Source organism: Rhinatrema bivittatum, chromosome 6, assembly GCF_901001135.1.
Source record: "Rhinatrema bivittatum chromosome 6, aRhiBiv1.1, whole genome shotgun sequence".
In the NCBI taxonomy this organism is placed as follows: Eukaryota; Metazoa; Chordata; class Amphibia; order Gymnophiona; family Rhinatrematidae; genus Rhinatrema; species Rhinatrema bivittatum.
Genome location: NC_042620.1, coordinates 213,717,159 through 213,737,287, shown reverse-complemented (window position 1 = coordinate 213,737,287; position 20,129 = coordinate 213,717,159). Strand labels below are relative to the sequence as shown.

The 20,129-nt window shown below is 48.1% G+C and overlaps 1 protein-coding gene across 2 annotated transcripts in view; it reads right to left on the bottom strand.

Moving 5' to 3' along the window:
- GPR174 (G protein-coupled receptor 174) overlaps positions 1 to 20,129 on the bottom strand; it is a 40,388-nt gene that overhangs the window by 5,402 nt on the left and 14,857 nt on the right. Inside the window, exon 2 of one of the 2 annotated variants that reach the window (XM_029606536.1) lies at positions 10,027 to 10,189. The exons of the other annotated variant lie outside the window; for it this stretch is intronic. The gene's annotated coding sequence lies outside the window, so the exon portion shown is untranslated. The remainder of the gene's footprint in view (positions 1 to 10,026; positions 10,190 to 20,129) is intronic. 2 annotated transcript variants of the gene reach the window in all.

Sequence of the window (20,129 nt, the reverse complement as noted above, 5' to 3'; positions counted from 1 at the left end):
GCGTGGCCGCGCCCTCCGTACCCGCCCCCAGGTCGCGTCCCGGCGCGCAGGAGGCCCGCTGACGCGCGGGGATTTACGCCTCCCTCTGGGAGGCGTAAATCCCCCGACAAAGGTAAGGGGGGGTTTAGACAGGGCCGGGCGGGTGGGTTAGGTAGGGGAAGGGAGGGGAAGGTGAGGGGAGGGCAAAGGAAAGTTCCCTCCGAGGCCGCTCCGATTTCGGAGCGGCCTTGGAGGGAACGGGGGTAGGCTGCGCGGCTCGGCGCGCGCCGGCTATACGAAATTGATAGCCTTGCGCGCGCCAATCCAGGATTTTAGCGGATACGCGCGGCTCCGCGCGTATCTACTAAAATCCAGCGTACTTTTGTTTGCGCCTGGAGCGCAAACAAAAGTAGGCTATTCGCGCTCGTTTTAAAATCCGCCCCTTAGGGAATAGCCACTGCTATTACTGGCATCAGTAGCATGGGATCTTCTTGATGTTTGGGTAATTGCCAGGTTCTTGTGGCCTGGTTTTGGCCTCTGTTAGAAACAGGATGCTGGGCTTGATGGACCCTTGGTCTGACCCAGCATGGAAATTTCTTATGTTCTTATGAATTAGTAGGAATGATTTTGTAATATCAGTTCATTCTGCCACAGAGTCTTTACCACTTTTAGCTCTTATTAATTAACACTTTGGGCATATGCTCATTGCTCACTAGGAATTCAATTGAAAGCCACAAACTAGAAGAAAAGTCTTGAGGCTTGATCCAGACTTTTTGGTCGTGGGCATATCCATAACAAAAACATGATTTATATATTATTGAACAATTATTGAAATAATTTATATATTATTGAACAATTATTTATATATTATTTATATATTATATTTAATAATTTATTATTATAAATAATTATTTATATATTATATTTAACAATAATTTATATATTATTGAACAATTATTGAAACTGAAATATCCATAAAGAAAAAACCTACCACCAACATCACCAAATCCACGATCCAATTAAGAAAAACGTGCTCCATAGAAGCTCTCAGCAACACGCTCACCGAGGATCTAACTAACCTGGACCTCTCAAATGCGGACACCGCCATGAACTCCTGGATAACTATCACCCACTCAGCAGCTGATAAAATATGCCCCTTGACATCCAAAAATATCAATCCTGCCTGTTCCAACAAAAAACCCTGGTTCTCATCAGAATTAAGAACACTTAAACAAAACCTTCAACATAAAGAACAACAATGGCGGAAGAATCCCACCAACTCTGCACGGGACTCCTACAAAACCACAATGAGTCACTATAGGGCCACTATTCTTCATACCAAAAGAGACTTCTATGCCAAAAAAATACACGGCTTCCTATACGACCCTAAAACCCTATTCTCATATGTTGCCACACTCACCACCCCCATTCCTCCTATCATCCCGGAAGAAGAAGCACAAAACAAATCCACCGAGCTGGCAGTCTTCTTCGACAACAAAATAAAAAAATCTACTTATCCCGCTAACATCTCCTAACCCCATTCCCAACCCCAGTCATAACTCCCAGCCACCACTCGACCAAAACCACACCCCATCGACACACAAACGGTCTCTAGAATCTTTTGATACCACATCATCCCTGGAAATAGAATCTATCATCAAGAAAATGAAGCCTTCCTCGCACCCGATAGACCAAATCCCGACCAAACTCCTTCTCACAATGTCCAACATTATCGCCAAACCTTTGCCGACATCATAAATTGTTCTCTCACTAATGGAACAGTCCCAGATGCTTTAAAAACTGCCTCGCTGAAACCTTTACTAAAAAACCCCACCTTGGACCCATCTAACCCCACAAATTTTCGCCCTATTGCTAACCTCCCATTCATAGCCAAGCTAATGGAAAAATTGGTCAATACTAGGGATGTGAATAGTGTCCTCGATCGTCTTAACGATCGATTTCGGCTGGGAGGGGGAGGGAATCGTATTGTTGCCGTTTGGGGGGGTAAAATATCGTGAAAAATCGTTAAAAATCGTTAAAAATCGAAAAATCGAAAAACCGGCACATTAAAACCCCCTAAAACCCAAGCTGGCCAAAAGTTCCTGGAGGTCCAGCGGGGGTCAGGGAGCGATTTCCCGCCGCGAATCGTTTTCGTACGGAAAATGGCGCCGGCAGGAGATCGACTGCAGGAGGTCGTTCAGCGAGGCGCCGGAACCCTCGCTGAACGACCTCCTGCAGTCGATCTCCTGCCGGCGCCATTTTCCGTACGGAAAATGGCACCGGCCATACGCGTATGGCCGGCGCCATTTTCCGTACGAAAACGATTCGCGGCGGGAAATCGCTCCCTGACCCCCGCTGGACCTCCAGGAACTTTTGGCCAGCTTGTGGGGGGCCTCCTGACCCCCACGAGACTTTCCAAAAGTCCAGCGGGGGTCCGGAAGGACCTCCTGCCGTCCAATCTTTTTCGTCTATGGCCGCCGCCATTTTTCGGCGCCATTTTGGAAAATGGCGCCGGCTGAAGACGACAAGATTCAGAGCAGGAGCCCGTTCCGGACCGCTGCCGTTCCGGACCGCCGCTGGACCCGCAGGTTATTTAAGTTATTTGGGGGGGTTCGGGAGGGTGGGGGATTTAATTTAAAGGGTCGGGGGTGGGTTTTAGGGGGTTTTAGTGTGCCGGCTCACGATTCTAACGATTTATAACGATAAATCGTTAGAATCTGTATTGTATTGTGTTCCATAACGGTTTAAGACGATATTAAAATTATCGGACGATCATTTTAATCGTCCTAAAACGATTCACATCCCTAGTCAATACTAGACTAACAGACTACCTTGAATCCCACAACATTCTATATCCATCGCAATTCGGTTTTTGGAAACGCAGAAATACAGAAGCTCTCTTACTCTCATTAACTGACAACATTCTGTTGGGTCTCGACAAAGGTCAGTCATTCTTACTAGCGCTGCTAGTCATCTCAGCAGCGTTCGACACAGTCAACCACACAATCCTTATCAACCGCCTGATGGAAATAGGCATCTCAGGTGTCGCACTCCTCTGGTTAAAATCCTTTCTAAGCGATAGATACTATAAAGTAAAAATAATCAACAAAGGGTCTCACCCTGTAGCTGCCAAACAAGGAGTTCCCCAGGGTTCCTCACTCTCGCCAACCCTATTCAACATATATCTTCTCCCCCTATGCCAACTCCTCAATAATCTCAACCTCACATACTTCATCTATGCAGACGACGTGCAGATCCTAATCCCCATCAAGGAACCCATCTCCGACACTCTAAACTACTGGAACAGTTGCCTCCACGCCATCAACCTCCTTCTCTCAAGTCTCTGCCTCGTTCTCAATACGTCCAAGACCGAACTTCTAGTCATTTCTCCTAATGACAATAACCCACTAGCTTTCAATACCAATACACCTCTAGTAAACCAAGTGAGAGACCTTGGAGCCTTCCTAGACTCCAGAATGAACTTTAAAAAATTCATCAACAACACCACCAAAGAAGGTTTTTACAAACTACAAATATTAAAACAGTTAAGACCTCTCCTACACTTCCACGACTACCATTCGGTCCTTCAAGCCATACTATTCTCAAAGATTGATTATTGTAATGCGCTGTTGCTTGGTCTCCCGGCCTCTTCTACCAAACCTCTTCAAATGCTGCAAAACGCTGCAGCCAGGATCCTCACTAACTCCCGCCGCCTGGACCACATCACCCCGATTCTTAAAATACTTCACTGGCTACCCATTCGCTACAGAATTCTCTTCAAGACACTTACCATTATCCATAAAACATTATTTCAGGAATCCTCGCTCCAACTTTCCATACCCCTCAAACTACACTCCTTTACAAGACCCACCAGATCTGCTTATAAAGACTCCCTCCAGGTTCCCCCCAAAAAATCCGTTCTTCACAACACGATTGAAAAACGAGCACTATCAATTGCTGGTCCACATCACAGGAACTCTCTCCCGCCAGATCTCCGCCAGGAACATTGCCATATAACTTTCAGAAAAAAATTAAAAACTTGGCTGTTCACCCAAGCATACCCTTGAAGAAACCTTAGGGTCACCCACACAGTCACATACCCCACGATTGCTTCCCTTTCCGGAACTCAAAGGAACTGTATTCCGGAATTCAAAGGAACTGTATTTCGGCTAACTGCACTTTCATAAAAATTGCTTAATCATAATACACTATGTAAATTTGTAGATATTCTTACCATGTAAGCACTTGCTCCTACTTACATGCCTTGCTCTTCCAGTTAGAAATCGTTTTAACCTATCCTTTTCTAACAGCCCAGTTCCACTTTCCCTGTTATAATGTAACTTTTGCTTTCATTGTTTAACTGGTTCCCCCTAGTTTATTGTAAACCGGTACGATAAGACCTGGTTCTTGAGCATCGGTATATTAAAAGAATTAAAATAAATAAATAAATAAATAAATAAATAAATATTAAAAATGGGGAAAACTGTCAACAAAATTTCCCAATTCAGGCTTTTCCAGCCTTTTATTTGGATTTATACAGGGGATTTGGCCCTGCCATGAGTTAATAGTGGGTTAATCTAAAAACTACTGTCATAAAAAGGGACAGCAAAAATTTTGTTTCAAGGATCCAAATAAAGATATTTGGTGCGAGCAAGAGGCAGAGCCCACTCGAACTTTCCATTCGGGTGCTTTGCTCCACCTCTCCCCCTGCCCACAAATGGCGATTCACCCACCTAGATATGGCACTTTTATTTGCCTCCTTGGGGGCCTCTAGCTGAATATATTTAAGTCCAGCTGGCCTCCGGTTTCTCAGTGTAGTTCCCCATTATTTTCAAAGGAAGAAAACACTTATTTTTTCGTTTTATTTTTCCTCCCATGCAAAATCATCGTAGCTGGCCCATGGATTCAAGAAGAAAAATCTGTTTTTAAAGAGACAGCGTTGCATCGGTTACAATCCCTATGCCAGTCTTGGTCTGAAAAGAACGGCTGGAGAAAGAGCGGTGATCACTTGAGATCTCAGTTCTGTGAGAAATTGGGTGGCTGTAAGCGCTGTCATATAGCAATAATGCAACCAAAGCAAAATTAGATCAGTGTCAGGAAATTCTTTAAGGGTAAAAACCAGTGCCCGACTCAGGCTGAGTTTCGCCCATACAATGTGGGCTTCTTTAGGGGATATATATATATAAGAGCAACGTGAGAAAGAAGATGACCGTTCAAATAATGTTAATTCCTTCACAGTAACTGGTAGTGCAGCTACAGACATTAGCTAAGGCACAATAGCTCAGCGCACAGTCTGTAAACCGATTAACATCTCAGCAAACAGGAAGTCTACTGTATTTCATAGAGGTCACCCTGTGAACTTGTCTTTTAGTTTAATTTACTTGATAAATCGCTATTTCTTACTAAGGCAAATCATAGCAATGTACAATAAAACATTACAGCGTGCAGAAAATAAAATAAAAGTGATAAACAAATAGTGTACATAATAAAAATAAACTAAAACAAATTATACAGTAAGCCTGTAACATCGGAACTAAAAAATGGTAAAAATTGTCAATTAAATATAAATGAAAACCAATCAACCTAATAAATGAAGGTTGACCGAGGTGCCGCAAATGCACAGTAGAGAGCAGCTCTACCGCGCATGCGAGCACGTAGGTCACAGTGTGCCTCTTAAAAATAAAAATGGCGCTGTAGGAGCGGCGGTGGCACCGGCCCGAAGAGCTGGAGCGGCGGCAGACCAGGAGCGGCAGGAGCGGCAGCGGCGGCGGCCTGAAGACCCGGAGCGGCGGCCCGAAGACCCGGAGCGGTGGCGGCCCGAAGACCAGGAGCGGCAGGAGTGGCGGCGGCGGCCCGAAGACCTGGAGCGGCGGCGGCGGATAAAAAAAGTTTTTTAAGAGATTTTCTAAATTTCATATAATCTTTCTCTAAATGCAAGCTGAAAAGTAAAGAATTCCAAAATACTGGGAGCAAGAAAGGCAAAACAGCTATTTCTAGAAGTTTCCAGCCTAATTTCTTTGTGAGAAGGAATTGTCAGTAATTCTTGCTGACCGGAGTGCAATTAGGACAGTAAGGACTAATAAAATTAGAGAGATAGGGAGGAGAGCCACATCTGAAAGCTCTGAATGTTAGGCAGGCCGGTTTAAATGTGATGCATGCAGAGATGGGTAGCCAATGTTGCTTAAAGAGAAGCAGAGTACCATGATCAAGTCATTAATTTTCAAAAATGAGTTTGGATTGATGTATTCTGCATTACTTGAAGTCTTCAAACAGTAGCAACTGACAAGCCAGGAAAAAGAGTAGGGGAGGGAAGGGGGGGGGATTTTGTTTTCATTTTTCATTTTATTATTGGTGAGCTTTTTCCCCCACAAATTTAGTTTCGTGTAATGTTTATTGTGTTTCTTTAGTTTAAAAAAAAACCAAAATAAATGTTGAAACCCTACTTAAAATTGGGGAAAAAAAGAAATTGGGCCTCCCAGGGCTTCCTGTGCCCCTCATCCATCCCTCCCACCTGGAAAAATGCCAGGGCTGGGATCCTCCTGGTACAAAGACTGCACCCAGGCTCAATGCTAGGGCTCAGCCCGGACCTCCTCTTCTGCATCTTCTTTCTTCGGCTCTTCTTTGTCACTGATCCTATCCACTGAAGTTGCTGCACTGGAGCACACCATTTTCATGTACTGTAAATACTTCTATGACCCCAGCAGATGGCACTAGTTGACGAAGAAGAGCCGAAGGGAAAAGACACAGAAGAAGAGCTCAGAGGCCTATATTCCAGGCCTAGGCCTGATCCTGGGCTAAGGCCCAAGCATTGGCACCTGGCCTTTAGTCCAGGTGCAGTCAGGCTCTGGTGTTAGGTCTGGGTCTTTGCTGAGGACCCGGTGTCGGGACCTGACCTCTGGGCTGGGTCGCTGCATCGGGCCTGGGTCAGGATGGGGGAGGAGGATCGTCGTGAAATTTCCCAGACCTGGATCTTTGCTCGGATTCAGCCTAGGGCCTTGTATCCAGCCAGTGCCTAGGCTGAAACCCCAGCATCACGCTTGGGCGTAGGCACATGCTCCTTCGTTGGGCTGTGGCCTATGCCTAGGCAGCACTGGAGTCATGCTCAGGCGTAGGCCAGGATCCCTGATTTGAATCTCGGCCTTCTACCTAGGCAAGGCCCCAGCTTTGGGATTAGGTCTAGGCCCAAATGGCAACTTATTCTTTTTTTAAGTAGGTTTTCAAAACGAAATGAGATTCTGACTAAATTTCATCAGAATTTAACTCATTCCATTTTGAAATGATCTGAAACAAAATAAAAAATGTCATCTCATTTCCTATTTCTTTTTACCTGAATCCCTAAAAAAGAGCATTGCAGTAGTCAAGTCTACTGAGAATGAGTGGATGTACTAAAGTTTTGAGGTCTTGGCTTCCTGAAAAAGGTCACAATTTCTGAATGAATCTAAGAAAATATAAGAGGTTTGCATAAGATGAGAAATGTGAACTGAAAATTTCAAATCTTTGTCAAGCTTAACATCTAGAGTAGTGACTACTTCTTTGGGATTGGATGATTGTTCATAACCACACATGGAAAAGAAGAAGAACATTTGTTAGTGAGCATTAGAGCTATTAGATCATTCCAGAGGGTAGAGGGAGAAATAGCTAGCTTTAATGAGTTCTCTGTCTTCAGCTGTATCAGCTCTTATCTGGAGGCCATACTTGCCTATATGCCTGACTATGTCCAATATTCCTGTACTGTGCAGGTGAGGAAGAAGGTACAAAGGAGCTCATAATGTCATGGGGGAATCGATTGCACTCCAATGGTTTTGGTTCCTCCAAGGAGCCATACTAGAACCAGGGACGATAACTTTTAATTGGGCATGTGGGAATACATGCACATCGACGTGCACCCAGAGAAGCGGCAATTTTATAACATACTCGCACATACATGCGAATGTATATTATAAATACGCCCCTGGTTCTTTAGCCTGCACGTCCCCAGTTACCCCAGATCCCTTAAAACCTTCATGGATGTCTGTATTTTGTTTTGTTTTTTTGATTTACCCCTCTTCCATAGCAGAGGTAATCTTACACAACATTGGAGCTGGGTGCACTCCCAGGTGCATAGGGACTTGCGTGCACATCTCTTGGCCCAGCCCAGAATGCCCACATTCCTCCTACACTATGCCCATACCACACCCCTTTTTTGTTCGCATATCGAGAGATGTGGGACATGTGGGAGGCTTAAAAAAATCAGGTGGACACACGCATGTCCCAATATGCGCACGCATCTCCCAATTTTGGCTTGTGCCTGACTTTTCAAATTCACCTTATAATCATTACCACAGTTTGAACACCCAGGTGTTTAGTGGCCATTGATTACTAGGGATGTGCAGAGGGACAGCATACATTGCATTCGTAATTCGTATTCATCGGGGGGCAGATACGTTCCATTCAGCAAGAGGGGCCCCTGATACGTTCATGCATTCATTCTTATTCGTTTCCCAGCTAAAATTGAATTAACTACAACCCCCCACCCTCCTGACCCCCCCAAGACTTACCAAAATTCCCTGGTGGTCCAGCGGGTGATCTGGGAGCCGTCTGCACTCACGCCGTTGGCTGCCGGTATTCAAAATGGCACCGATAGCCTTTGCCCTTGCTATGTCACAGGGACTACCGATGCCATTGGTCAGCCCCTGTCACATGGTAGGAGCACAAGATGGCGCCGGCCATCCATTGCTCCTACCATGTGACAGGGGCCGACCAATGGCACCGGTAGCCAACGGGGTGAGTGCGGGAGTGCAGGAGATGGCTCCCGGACCCCCCGCTGGACCACCAGGGAGTTTTGGTAAGTCTTGGGGGGGTCAGGAGGGTGGGGGGGGGGTTGTTTAAATTTGCTCCTTTAGATGGCCGAATAATTCGGTGAAGATTCATTGTATTTGTGGGGAATCGCGAAACATTTTGCTTCCCCACGAATATTGCCCTATAAGTTGCGGATTACCAATACGTTGGAAATGAATGCACACCCCTATTGATTACCGATGATAGATGGGGGGGGGGGGGGCAAGTTTCCTAGTTGTGCCATGATACCCATGTATTAAGTCAGAACCCCTCTATTACTTTGTGTGCAAGATCCAGGAGACTGAGTTCTTCTGGATAAGTGCTGTAACTATTGTAGCCTTTGATGGTGCTAGTGATGTCTTCATACCTCCTAGCATTAATGCCGTGCCACTTTAATTCTGTGCTTATAGGTGATAATGGGAAGGTTCCCTTGTTGGCATGACTGCTAACTAGAGATGTGAATCGTGTCCTCGATCGTCTTAATGATTGATTTCGGCTGGGAGGGGGAGGGAATCGTATTGTTGCCGTTTGGGTGTGTAAACTATCGTGAAAAATCATTAAAATCGTGAGCCGGCACACTAAACCCCCCTAAAACCCACCCCGACCCTTTAAATTAAATCCCCCACCCTCCCGAACCCCCCCAAATGCTTTAAATTACCTGGGGATCCGGCGGTGGTCCAGAACGGCGGCGGTCCGGAACGGTCCCCTCAGTAGAATCGTGTTGTCTTCAGCCGGCGCCATTTTTCAAAATGGCCGCCGCAAAATGGCGGCGGCCATAGACAAAAACGATTCGACGGAGGAGGTCGTTCCGGACCCCCGCTGGACTTTTGGCAAGTCTTGTGGGGGTCAGGAGGCCCCCCCAAGCTGGCCAAAAGTTTCCTGGGAGTCCAGCAGGGTTCCGGGAGCGATTTCTTGCCGCGAAACGTTTTCGTACGGAAAATGGCGCCGGCAGGAGATCGACTGCAGGAGGTTGTTCAGCGGGGGTTCCGGACCGGGGGTGGGTTTTAGGGGGTTTTAGTGTGCCGGTTTTCCTGCCCTCCCCCTTCCCCCAATTTACGATTTTTTAACGATAAATCGGGGGAATTGGTATTGTATCGTGGCCCTAACGATTTTTTGACGATTTAAAATATATCGGACGATATTTTAAATCGTCAAAAAACGATTCACATCCCTACTGCTAACTTCCTTCTTTCATTCCTCCTCTGCCTCTGAAAAGTGATACTACTGTACCTTTGCTCCACCAGGTCCTTGATCAAGCAACACCTTTGGGCTAATGAAAAGCCATTCTCACTCTGTAGAGCTCACTGTAGGCTTCCGAACTCTTATGCCAGTAGAAATCAGCACGATGTTAATTTGTGTTTCCATTACCATCTTTATTGGCGAGAGGAGGTAACTGTGGAGGCAGAAGAGATAGATACTGATGAGGGAACTTGGAATGGAGAAGAGGCCACTGCAGATGCAGCATCAGAGAGAGCTTGCATTCTATCCCAATACTTCAGCTAAGAGCTCTTTGGAAGGTGTGTGGTGTGTAATAGGGATGTGCATTCATTTCTTATGAATGCCAAAAATGAGGGAGAGGCATGGCGAAGGTCTCCGGGGGCCAATACATTTGCATTGCTTCCCTCTTGTGCCCCACCCCCACATCCTTCTTATAATAATGCTTAAGGTTACAGAAAGTCATACTAATACAACCCCCAAAAGAAATTAGCTGACAGACTGTTGTGAACAGCCTATAGGGTGAAAGCTTCCCTGAGCTCAAAGTGATAGGGCTGCTGATGAGAAAAGGGGATCACTTCCACTCCTAGGGTGAAGGTTGACCTCACCCTAGAAATCCCTGGTTGGTCACCCTGTAGGGGTCCACATAAGAAACAATTCCCACCTTCCAGCTGGTTAATGAAACATGGAAAAATCCTACTCAGCAACTGGTGCCTCAGAGGTTGGGAGGGAGGATTGAAATTTGAAAAGAAGACTGGAGAAAAGATAATGGGGAGTGATCCCCTTGAAATAAGTGAAAAACAAGACCCATCAAGTTCAGCCTCTGTGCACAGAGGGAGCGCAAGGGGCCACTATTAGACTGGGCCACTGCTAGGCAGAACTAGATACTTCCCAATATTAATGTATCATTAAGTCACTTAACAGTACTCAGATAAGATGAATTTTATTATTTTCCAGAACAGGTCTCTGCCACTGAAAAAAGAAGTAGTGATTTTTCCCCCCCCCAATAAAACAAGGAATGTTCAGTGTATGCTGTTTATTATTAATCTAATAATGATTATACCATGACCCACACAAGCCACAACCAATAAAATCATTCCTGGAGGTCCAGCGGGGGTCAGGGAGCGATTTCCCGCCGCAAATCGTTTTCGTACGGAAAATGGCGCCGGCCATATGCGTATGGCCGGCGCCATTTTCCGTATGGAAAATGGCGCCGGCAGGAGATCGACTGCAGGAGGTCGTTCAGCGAGGGTTCCGGCGCCTCGCTGAACAACCTCCTGCAGTCGATCTCCTGCCGGCGCCATTTTCCGTACGAAAACGATTCGCGGCGGGAAATCGCTCCCTGACCCCCGCTGGACCTCCAGGAACTTTTGGCCAGCTTGTGGGGGGCCTCCTGACCCCCACGAGACTTGCCAAAAGTCCAGCGGGGGTCCGGAAGGACCTCCTGCCGTCCAATCGTGTTCGTCTATGGCCGCCTCCATTTTTCGCCGCCATTTTGGAAAATGGCGCCGGCTGAAGACAACAAGATTGAGGAGCAGGAGCCCGTTCCGGACCGCTGCCGTTCCGGACCGCCGCTGGACCCGCAGGTTATTTAAGTCATTTGGGGGGGGTTCGGGAGGGTGGGGGATTTAATTTAAAGGGTCGGGGGTGGGTTTTAGGGGGTTTTAGTGTGCCGGCTCACGATTCTAACGATTTATAACGATAAATCGTTAGAATCTCTATTGTATTGTGTTCCATAACGGTTTAAGACGATATTAAAATTATCGGACGATAATTTTAATCATCCTAAAACGATTCACATCCCTAACGGCTATGTTCAAAGGCTACACTTAGCCAGATAAGTCACTTATCCGGCTATTTTAGATGTATAAGTCAGGAGCAGGGAATGGGCAGAGCTATTTATCCATCTAACAAATGGATAAGTGCCAATGTTTGGATTTATCTAACTTAGACCTAGATTTATCAAAAAGCTATAAATATAGCAAAAATAGCATCCATGATTAAAAAAGGGCGGGTTAGGCTAATTTCAGGCTCCTGCTTTGCATAGGTAAATAACACACAGCACATTGTGTCAGTGCGTGCCGCGTCATTTTATGAGGCTAGCGTAAATTAGTGCATTGTGTGTTATTTTTCAGTTTATATATCCCGGCTTCCTGCAGCTGCCTCTTTGAGGGTTTGTCAAGTGTGGGAGAGAGAGGAGAAGAGAGATGGTGAGTTGGATGGTGGGAGTAGGAGATTTTCTGATTTGATTACCTGAGTGCATTGTCGGGTCTTCTGTTGCCATCTGTTTCCCTTTACCTTGGTCTTTTGTCTTCTTTGTTGGAGTAAAAGTTTTTGTTTGTTTGTCCAATGTTTCTGTCTTTTGGTGTGGAGGAGTGGTGGAGTGAGAAGGAGTGGTGTAAGTGGAGGACTGGTGGTGGAGGAGTGAGGAGGGAGGAGTGAGGAATAGTGTGAGTGGAGGAGTGAGGAGTGGTAAGGAGTGGTGTTGGTGGAGGAGTGAGGATGAGAGGTGTGAGTGAAGGAGTGGTGTTGTGGAGGAGAGAGGAGGAATGGTGTGAGTAGAGGAGTGAGGAGTTGTGTTGGTGGAGGAGTATGGAGGACTGAGGAGTGTTATGAGTGGAAGAATGGTGTTGTGGAGGAGTGAGAAGTGTTGGTGGAGGAGTGAGGAGGAGTGATATAAGTGGAGGTAAGGTGTGAGTGGATGAGTGAGGAGTGGTGTTGGTGAAGGACTGTGGAGGAGTTGTGTTTGTGGTGAAGAGGTTGGAGCAGGAGAGGCGTGGGGAAAGAGGAGAGGAGAGACATGAGGAAAGAAGGTGGGAAGACGAGGGCAGGAGGAAGAGGAGGAAGAGGAGGAGTAAGAGAAGGGACAGACGTAGAGATAGGCAGGAGGGAAGGGATAGGAGGAGGTGTGAGGGGGAAGGGGAAAGAGGATAAGCAGGCAAGGATGGAGGGAGGAGGATGGCAGGCTAGGGATATAGAGAGGACAGAAGTGAAGGAGTTGGCAGGGCAGGGGCAGGGGCAGGAGGAGGGAGGAGAGGAGAAGGAAGTGGGAGGGAGAGTGAGAAAAGGGAGGACACCTCTCCAGAAGCAGAAGTGCCACCCCCTTCTGGCAGGCAGGCAGCAGGACACCCTCATCTCAGGGCTATCAATTTCAGTGTGCAGGATAATGAGATGGTTATTGCAAGGGTCCTGAAGTATTATGCCATGCTGTTTGGCAACCGGGTGGCCAAGACCTCAAAGGCATCCAAGGGCCAGATCTGGCGCAACATAGCCCAGGCATCTCCAGGCACAGCAGAGTTCAACAAAGCAGAGAGCAGGTGGCCCACAGGTACTGGGAACATCAGGGCACAGTTGAAAGCCAAGGTAGTGGCCAGAAATAAATATATATGGCAGACAGGAAAAGGAGTCCCTTGTCCCATCATCCTCACCCCCATGGAGGAGCGCCTTGTGCAAAGGCTGGGACCGGATGTCTTCGAGGGCATGGCCGAGTGGCTGGACACCACGCAAGTCACAGCCGGTAAATTCACCTCACCTGTAAATGGGCAGGCTGCAATGGGTGTACACATCATTTGGCATAAGATGCTCACAATGCTTGAGAAGCAAAGTGCACCTCTAATGCCAAATGAACAAAGGATACTTGCTGCCATTTGTATTTATGTTTTATGTTTTGTTTCCACAGTTCTCGCCCATGAAGCTGCTGGTCCCAGCCAGGAAGCCCCAGGGTCCAGCCAGCAAGCCCCAGGTACCAGCAGCACAACAGCCCTTTTGCACAGGGCCTTCCTGATGGATGCCCAGACCCAGGTGAGCGAGGAGGAAGATGAGCAGCAGTAGCCACAGGCTCAGGAGGCATTGCACATGCTGCAACCCCTGGGTTCATCCAGCCCACTCAATGTGTCCCTCAACCTCTCTGGCTTCATTGAAGAACCTAGCCTTCAATGGGAGCCAATAGATTCCTCACAACCTCGAGCCAGCACACCACAGCACCAGCCTGAAGCACCACACCCTCAGCAGGAGCAGCCCAGAAGCCCCATCATGCCACATTTGGAGGCCCAAAGTCCTTCACTCTGCACTGCCACCCGCACCAGCACCAGGCCCAGCACTAGCACCAGCATCAACAACATCTCTGCCACTAACAGAGGAGTCCATGCATAAGCAGCTGGACCAGCTGGAAAGGAGGCATGGGGTACACCTCCAACGCATGAAGGCAGAGCTAGTGTGCCTCAGGAGGGCTAGTGTGCCTCAGGAGGTAGAACCAGATCTTGCGAGATCAGACAGCTGCAAACAATGATGGCCACAGCAAACAATAGCATGACGAACATGCTGATGCAGATCCTGCAAAGGATGCCTGAGCAGCTATCCGAGTCTTCCCCAGCATCACTGGAGGTCATACCCTGCAGCAGTTACCAGGCTGACAAAAGCCTGAGGGGTAGGACCCCAAAAGACATGACCCCCCCCCCCCCAAGTGGCAAGCCACGACATGGCAAGAGGCCATAAAGGACAAAGGTGATGGCATCGAATGCCAAATTAGAAGAGTTATACCAACAATCCTGGGCAGGCCCCCCTACAGAGTACCTGTGCCAGCTAGATGGAAGAAGCCTGCTGGCTTGTCCTCACTACAGGAAATCTCGCAAGGGTTCCGGACCTTGCTGAACGACCTCCTGCAGTCGATCTCCTGCCGGCGCCATTTTCCGTACGGAAAACGATTCGCGGCAGGAAATCGCTCCTTGACCCCCGCTGGACCCCCAGGAACTTTTGGCCAGCTTGGGGGGGCCTCCTGACCCCCACAAGACTTGCCAAAAGTCCAGCGGGGGTCCGGAACGACCTCTTGCGTCGAATCGTTTTCGTCTATGGCCGCCGCCATTTTGCGGCGGCCATTTTGAAAAATGGCGCCGGCTGAAGACCTCACGATCTAGTGTGCCGGTTTTCGTGCTCTCCCCCTTCCCCCGATTTAGCCACGGACCGCCGCTACGGAGGACTCCCAGATAATTTAATGCATTTGGGGGGGGGGTTCGGGAGGGTGGGGGATTTAATTTAAAGGGTCGGGGGTGGGTTTTAGGGGGTTTTAGTGTGCCGTTGGACCACTAGGTAATTTAAGGCATTTGGGGGGGGGGGGGATTTAATTTAAAGGGTCGGGGGTGGGTTTTAGGGGGTTTTAGTGTGCCGGCTCACGATTTTAACGATTATGACGATACTTTACACACACAAACGGCAACAATACGATTCCCACCCCCTCCCAGCCGAAATCGATCGTTAAGACGATCGAGGACACGATTCATATCTCTACTATGAATGATGTGTCGGCAGTTTTTCACAAACTCACGTGCCACACATGCTTCTTTTAGTTTCACTATGAGGCAGAACATATTATGGCAGCTACATATATTTTATATCATCTTTACTTTCAGAACTGTTTTTCCAATACACTGAATGGCTCCATTGTCAAAGCGAATCCAGAGTAGGCATACCGTATATTTTGCTCCATAAGACGCACTTTTTTTCCCCCAAAAGTGGGGGGAAAATGTCTGTGCGTCTTATGGAGCGAATATAAAAAAAAACTAAAAATCTAACAACCCCCCCCCAAGACCTGCCAAATTAATTTACTATAACCCCCACCCTCCTGACCCCCCCAAAGACCTGCCAAAAGTCCCTGGTGGTCCAGCGGGTGTTCAGGAGTGGTCCGGGAGCGATCTCCTGGACTTGGGCCGTCGGCTGCCGGTAATCAAAATGGCGCCGACGGCCCTTTGCCCTTACTATGTCCCAGGGGCTACCGCTGCCATTAGTCGGCCCGAGTGACATAGTAAGGGCAAAGAGCCATCGGCGCCATTTTGATTACTGACAGCCGACAGCCCTTTGCCCTTACTATGTCACAGGGGCTACCGCTGCCATTGGTCGGCCCCAGTGACATAGTAAGGGCAAAGGGCCATCGGCGCCATTTTGATTACTGGCAGCCGACGGCCCAAGTCCAGGAGCTCGCTCCCGGACCACTCCTGAACCCCCGCTGGACCACCAGGGACTTTTGGCAGGTCTGAATTCTAGGTGCGTCTTATGGTCAGGTGCGTCTTATGGAGCGAAAAATACGGTATGTGTTTTCTGTTACACAGTGACCCAGACAGAGAAGCAATGAGAGAAAGAAAGATGACAGTGAGGAGAGCAGCAGCTAACAGACTACTGGCCTCCCTTCCCTGGAAGAGGATGTGGTAGATGAGGCCTATCAAGCAAAGTAGCTGCCACTCAGCGGGCTGTCCTCAGCATGTGCAGGGACATATGGGGGATCCGAGGGGAAATCCAGAACTATATCCATTCGTAGTCCATGGCGAATGGCGAGATTATGGAAGACACAGCAGGGCAGCACTATATCTGCAACTTTGGGTGGGGCATACATTAAAGTTCCACCCGTCTTGTCCAAACAGCAAAATCTACTTTTGAGAATTCTGAAGGTACATTTGATAACACAGCGGGTAGCACATAAGGCCTCATTGTACCTCATCTCTGACAGCATGTTGGGAATGTCAAGGGGGTTGAGAAGCCAGGTCCTGCAACTGTACCCAGAATCTCCTGCGGCAAAGACAGATTTAATCATAGCATTGTCACTTGCAGATCTGGCTGCAAACCACAGCATCCTATAGGACTGTATAAAGTAGCCTGTACCTTTCCCTGAGCCTTAAAGGCTGATTTTCCTAGCCTAAGTGCATGTCACATTGTTCTGGGCCAGCATATGTACAGCATAGCAGTAGCCAAAAGTAGCTCAGCTCTTCAGGACTACTAAATCACATCTGGGTATTCCAACAATTGTGTGCCAGGCCCTCGCAACTGACCTAAGGCTTCTGGTGTGTAGCAGGCTTCCGACCTTGAAGCAATATATAAGAGCTGCCACACCAGTGTTATTTGAAAAAACGGTACCTCATGGTGTGATTGTGAATATCCCTGCCGGCTCTGCAGTATGTCTTCCATAGAAACCAATTTGTGAGCCCTGACACAGGGAATAAGCCAGGCCCCCAACTTGCACAGACCATTGCTTCTGGTTCAGCTATGTGAGGGTCAAGACAAACTGTGGCAGACAATCTGGATGATGCGTCATTAACCAGCCACACGTGATCGTGCAGTACCACAGTATGGACACTTCAAGCTTGTCATTATCCACTGAGTTTTATAGTGCCTGCTCACACACCAAGCTTTAGAGTAAGTGCATTGTTTCACCCTCACAAGATTAGCAGGCCTCTGCAGCATGGGGAGAAAAAGCCAGGCCCCAGGGCAATGGCCTACAGTCGTAACTGTTCAAGCCACTTGTCATGGCAGCGATGCTGTTACTTTCCCCCCCAGCTACCTCCCATGTCCATGCCATTTGCCACAAACACATAGCCAGAGATGGAATACAGAAAGAAGCGTCTCTCTTACCTATGAGCCAACTGTCACCATATAGGCTGTCCTCAAAATTTTCACACAGGCCCAATTGCCTAAGTATAAAGCAATTGTGCGCTGTTCCCGGGTACCTGGCCACCATGTCAAGGATGCACATTCGAGTGTCGCTGACCACTTGCACTTTGATGGAGTGGAAGAGCTTTCTGTTGTGGTTCATCTCCTCCCTGTCACGGGGTGAAATGAATGCCATGTGAGTTCATTCGAAAGCTCCCAAAAACAGTGGGAAAGTTTGCAGAGGCATAAAAGCCTCTCTTCAAGTCCATCAAGTCCTGCCTGTCCTGAGGAAATGCGATGGTAGCACTTAATGCGGTCAGAGACTGCTGGGATGACCTGGTCCAGACAGCGGGAAAATGTGGTTTGGGACATTCCCCCCACGACCTCTACTGTTGTTTGGAAGGAGCTGGTTGCCATGAAATGCAGGGTGGCCAACAGTTTGGTGAGGCCAGGCACATCATGGGACTTTTCTGTGACTGGATCCAAAAACCCCTCGGATTTCTTCATATAATTCCAGGATAGCCCGAGAACTGAGGTGATACCTGCAAAGCACATAGTCCTCTGGCATCCCCAGCAAGGATTCATGGAGGAAAGATACACTCCCTATATTTCTTCCTTGGTAGCCATCTGTGCGCCAGGCGCTGCCCTAGGCCCTGACCCTGCAGGACCCGTGCCTCTGCCTGCGGTGCAGGGACATCCCTAGGAGGGCTTGGAACTGGCCTTGCCTGCTCTTAAGGTTGCTGTTGTTCCGCTTGTTGTCTGCGGCGGGCCTTCCGAAGCATCCAGTATCCCCCAACAATTAAACTTGCCACAAACATTATGGCTTTAGGAGGCCAGACCAGGTAAGAACAGGTGTTTTTATTGGGGCAGGAAGGCCTGGTAAGTTTGTCCGTTATCATTCCTCTTTTTATCGCGCTTGAAAAATCGCTGTGATAATATCCCAGCCGTGGGAGTGCGAAAAATATTTTTTTCACTGTATTTTAAAAAAAGGTGTTTTTTTCTGGCGTTAAATCCCATGATAGAGTAACGCAAACTATCGCACTCCACTCCAGAAGACCCTGATTTCCATTTAAGAACATAAGAACATAAGAAAATGCCATACTGGGTCAGACCAACAGGATGCTGGTCATCAAGCCCAGGATCCTGTTTCCAACAGTGGCCAATCCAGGCCATAAGAACCTGGCAAGTACCCAAAAACTAAGTCTATTCCATGTTACCATTGCTAATGGCAGTGGAACTTAATAGCAGGTAATGGACTTCTCCTCCAAGAACGTATCCAATCCTTTTTTAAACACAGCTATACTAACTAGGGATGTGAATCGTTTTTCAACGATTAAAATTATCGTCCGATAATGTTTATATCGTCTTAAATCGTTATAGAACACGATACAATAGAAATTCTAACGATTTATCGTTAAAAATCGTTAAATCGTGTTAGTGCGCACTAACTCGAGTTAGTGCGCACTAACGGGGAGTTAGTGTGCACTAACTCGATTTAGTGCGCACTAAGGGGTAGATTTTCAGAGCCCTGCTCGCCTAAATCCGCCCAAAACCGGGCGGATTTAGGCGAGCAGGGCCCTGCGCGCCGGGAAGCCTATTTTACATAGGCCTCCCGGCGTGCGCAGAGCCCCGGGACTCGCGTAAGTCCCGGGGTTCTCGGAGGGGGGCGTGTCGGGGGCGTGTCGGGGGGGCGGGGCCGGTCATCGCGGCGTTCCGGGGGCGTGTCGGCTTCGTTTTGGGGGCGGGTACGGGGCGTGGCTACGGCCCGGGGGCGTGGCCGCGCCCTCCGTACCCGCCCCCAGGTCGCGGCCCGGCGCGCAGCAGGCCCGCTGGCGCGCGGGGATTTACGTCTCCCTCCGGGAGGCGTAAATCCCCCGACAAAGGTAAGGGGGGGTGTAGACAGGGCCGGGCGGGTGGGTTAGGTAGGGGAAGGGAGGGGAAGGTGAGGGGAGGGCAAAGGAAAGTTCCCTCCAAGGCCGCTCCGATTTCGGAGCGGCCTTGGAGGGAACGGGGGGAGGCAGCGCGGCTCGGCGCGCGCAGGCTATACAAAATCGATAGCCTTGCGCGCGCCGATCCAGGATTTTAGTAGATACGCGCGGCTCCGCGCGTATCTACTAAAATCCAGCGTACTTTTGCTTGAGTCTGATGCGCAAGCAAAAGTAGGCTGATCGCGCTTCTTTTAAAATCTACCCCTAACTGAAAATGATACAAATAAACACTTTCCAGGTCACTGAAGGTCAGTTAGGAATGAATATGTGTTCCTATTGGCTGGCTGCCCTCTTATCTATTGATATTACCAAGGTTACCACTGAGGTGATGGTTGGGGGGATGGGAAATGGAACTGGAAACTAACGAACACCAACAGAAAATGAAACAAAGTGTTCACACTTCCCAGGTCAGTAAAGGTCACTTAGGAATGAATATGTATGTATGTATTCCTATTGGCTGGCTGTGCTCTTATCTATTGATGTTACCAATATGGTTGGGGGGATGTGAAATGGAAACAGTTGGAAGCTTGACAAAAAAAGTAATGTAATGATCAGCACTCACGTGACTAGAACTTGTTTGTTTATTATTTTTGTTAGCAGGCACCTGAAATGCTAGTGCATGTTGAATTTGCCAATCACTGTGCATTTTAGAAAGGTGGTCCTGGCTGGAACTGTACACAGTTCAAATATATGTAATTGATTGTTGGTAAGTGTATT